The following is a 4067-nucleotide window of genomic DNA, read 5'->3' as shown; positions in this document are numbered from 1 at the left end:
TCTGTGATTTTTATTTTTTCTCATTTTCTTCTTTATCCACATTAACTCAAGTGGTTTTCTTCTTACATCTAGGTTTGTTAAAAAAAAAAAAAAAAGTGCCTGGGTGGCTCAGTCAGCTAAGCATCTGCTGTCAGCTCATGATCTCAGGGTCCTGGGATTGAGTCCCACACCTGGCTCCCTGCTCAGCAGGGAATCTGCCTCTCCACATGCCCCTGCCCACTTTGCTTTTGTGTGCACACACCTGCTCTCTCTCTCTCTCTCAATTAATTAAATATTTAAAAAATGTTTCTGGAATCATATGAGAAGGTTAGATTAGTGAATGCGGCCTGAGAACTACTGTTCAGTGTTGTTTCCTCTCAAAAGCCATTTGAGACACCAGGTATTTGTGATACGTCCTTCATAAATAAGCACCAAAGGCTTATTCCTTCACTGATTCTGAGTCAGAGAACATTATAAAGACACTTATTTGCTTATTTGTTAGGAAATGCCCATGACGTGAGAAGTAAGTAGTGGGCTCTGAGGAGAACCAGTCTTCTCTGTGGCCTTCGGTAGGGCGCCCCATCTGAGGTGTAGGTAATTCTTGACAGTCTTCCCATGTGGGCAGGGTCTTAGGTGTGATTTTGTGTCTTTTTCAGCATTTTACCTAAGCTTACTACATAACACGTGTGTTTTCAAGACGTTACACCAGGAGCCACACAGTGGGGACTGCTTGACTTTGATGAGTTCTCAGACTTCCCTTGTCTCTCTCCCTCCAGATTGTGACTTGCTTTCTAATAACTACGCTTCAAACCAACTATTGTTAAGCTTAAATTTCAACAAAGAAAGCCTTCATGACCACTTGTCATCATTGGTTGTGTTTGGTGTATAGGAGTCCACAGCAAGACGCTCTGGGGAGGTGGGTCAAGGTCACTTCTGGAGGGAACATTGCCTAATGGTTGAGCCCAGGCTCTGGAGTCAAAATTACTAAGGCTGAAATCCTGTAATTTTCTACGTGATTCGGAATCCATGAAGGAATTCTAAATGGCCTCACTGTTCAACAACTGTGCGATATTAGACAAGTTACCACCCAAATCCTTGGCTTCCTCATCTGTAAGATGGGGCTAATTATTAGTACCAACCTCAAAGGGTTATGGGAATTCAATTAGTTAATGAAGGTTAGTGAATCCAATGAAGTTAATGAAGATGAAGGTTTGTTACATGGCTGCCATGTGGTTAGTGCTCTGTAAATGTTAATTCTTGTTAACAGAAGTTGTTGGTAATAATATTCATAATAATTAATAATAATAATAATATTCATGCATCTTGGATGGAACTGGCCAAAGTGGCCTTAGAGTTCAAGATAGTTCAAGGGGCAGCCCGAGTGGCTCAGCGGTTTAGCGCCGCCTTCAGCCCAGGGTGTGATCTTGGAGACCCAGGATCGAGTCCCACATCAGGCTCCCTGCATGGAGCCTGCTTCTCCCACTGCCTGTGTCTCTGCCTCTCTCTCTCTCTCTCTCTCTCTCTCTCTCTGCCTCTCTCACGAATAAATAAATCTTTTAAAAAAAATATGGTTCTAGTTCAGAGAGAGAAAGGCTAGGGTTAAAGTAGAGTCTGGGAGTTGAGGCCATGAATGAAAGTGAAGGAGCTCCGAGCCTCTGTCTGAAGAAAGAGGTGAGGGATGGACCAGGAACTGGCTTGTTTCCAGCACTACTCAGCAAGGGAGGCATGAGCATTTCTGGTTGCTGGAAGAGAGTTTTCCATCCAAGGCCCTTCCTTGATGAGTCCAAGGTTTTATAACAGATTCAGCTTCCCAAGAACCTGTTATTGAAAGAGAGGTAACTCGACAGAGAGTATGTACATTTTAGTGGCCTGGAAAGGATGATGGCTCTTACTGTAAATAGTCATTCCTCTTCCTTCTTCAGCCTCTCATGAGTTAAGACATCATGAAGTAGTAGTGCCCAAAGACTAACTGATCTTTAATACCTACCTCCAAAGCAGATGCTGACAACAAGTTTGGACTCTGGGGCTTGAGTATGATATAAAACTGCACATTACCTCTGAAGATCACATAATAACTTTCAGGATAAGAGATTATTTTTTAATAAAGAAGAATCTATACTAATCAAATGAACCAAAAGATAATTTTTGATGATTAAGAAATTATAAGAGGTCAACTGATTTTTGTGTCCTGAGTTGGCCCACTTAATGGATCACTCTGGTTCAAACACTCTGTCATGCTGGCAGATGCTCAGAGCTTGTGGACTTGGGTCCTGAACCACCCTTTTCACTGGTAAGTTCCATCCCTCTTGACCACCTAGCTGGGCATCTTTCCAACCTTCTCTGCCTCCTATTCCAACTGATGCATATATTAAGTGCTTTCTGGGTTTTTGAGGCTTGACCCTGCAGGACCAGTCTTGCTTCTTTTTATCTTGACATAGTTATGTCTCCTGAAAGATCACTTTTCCAACCCAGAGCCCCTTCTCTCTGGAGAGCTGCTCAGACAGCCCCAGCCAGGAGGAGCCCTACTTCATGGGCACGCTAGAAGGTTCCTCTCCTGAGTAGTGGGGGAGAAGTTTATGAGGGTAACAGGGGGATTTTGGCTCATGCAACCAACCAGAGTTAAATTTATGTGACTTTAAAAGTATAGAAAAATGTAATTAATGCTTAATGAAAAGGGCTTTGAGAATAAATACAATACTTAATGAAAAGGGCTTTGAGAATAAATACAATAATTTGGTGGTGGGGCAGAGTGATGCCTTGAACCAGCAGTCATTAGGATTCTCATGTCAATAAGCCCTTCCTAAATATATGTGTTATTTTGCATACTCCTTGCCCATCTGAAAAAGTTTACTGGCTTCCTTTTCAACTGAAAATGGTAGATTCACCTACCAGAACTCTAGAGTTTTCAGAAGTACTTTCACCAAGAGGGATTCATCCAACCCTCCTCAGCACTGTGTAAACTAGAGTATTGGCAGGTACACCCACAGTTAACTAGACTTCCAAGGGAGAAGCCTAGAGCTGCTGTCCTCTTAGGGAGTATCTGATTCCTTTTTGGGTAGAAAAAGGGTACACTCACAAGATGGCCCAATATTCCATTAAAAAAAAAAAAAAGCAACTTTTTTTTTTTTTTTTTTACTTTATAGTATAGAGAGAAGTTGCATGCAGAACTGTACTGAATAATACTACTATGATTTGGAACATCACTACCTAAAGACTCAGTGTTATAGGAAAGGCCATGTCCTAACAAGAGCTCCCAGAATCTGGGGCATTTTGGGGAGGGAAAAGGAGCTCATGATCAAATTTGCCATGAGTTCCGCACAAAAGTGCTTCTATAAAGAGCTTTGGCACAAGTTTGGTGGGTTTTTTTTTTTTTTTTTGAGTTTGGTTTTTAAATATCGTATCATTTTGTTTGTTTGTTTTTTAGCCTGCACTCTGGATTCTATAGACCTGGGTTCAAGTCTCTGTGCTCCTATGACATTTTTGGGGAAATCTCCAAATAAAAATATCAACCTCATAGGGTTTCTGTAAGGATCAAGTGAGATAATAAGCTTTGTAAACTATAAAGTTATCATATAAATATAAGGATTTATTATTATAGGAGTCTCTAGGGTTGGTTCCATTTCCTCAAAAATTGATGCATGTTTCCTTTTTTAAAATGTGAGTAGACAGAGGTGCTGATGGCTTAGTCATTTAAGCATCTGCCTTTGGCTCAGCTCATAATTCCAGGGTCCTGGGATTGAGCCCTACATGGGGCTCCCTGCTTAGCTGGAAGGCTGCTTCTCTCTCTCTCTCTCTCTCTCTCTCTCTCTCTCTGCCTGCCCCTCCCCCTGCTGGTGGGCTCTCTCTCTCTCAAATAAATAAAATCTTTTAAAAAATAAATAAAGTGTGATTAGATATAAATGAAAATTAAGAGCAGTTATCTAGAAAGTATGTGGTTTAGCCAAAGACTGGGTTTGGCAGAACATGTTGAAATAATGCCCTGGGAAGGCTCTGGATTAAAGATCCTCATTATTCTGCCTTTTATCCTTCCCTAAGTCTATTTTCTCAAAATCAATAAATCCCATCTTCAGTAGACTGCTCTGTACGTA

Source organism: Canis lupus, chromosome 21 (assembly GCF_011100685.1).
Source record: "Canis lupus familiaris isolate Mischka breed German Shepherd chromosome 21, alternate assembly UU_Cfam_GSD_1.0, whole genome shotgun sequence".
Taxonomy (NCBI): Eukaryota; Metazoa; Chordata; class Mammalia; order Carnivora; family Canidae; genus Canis; species Canis lupus.
The sequence above is the reverse complement of the archived record's forward strand: the minus strand, read 5'-3'. Positions refer to the sequence as shown.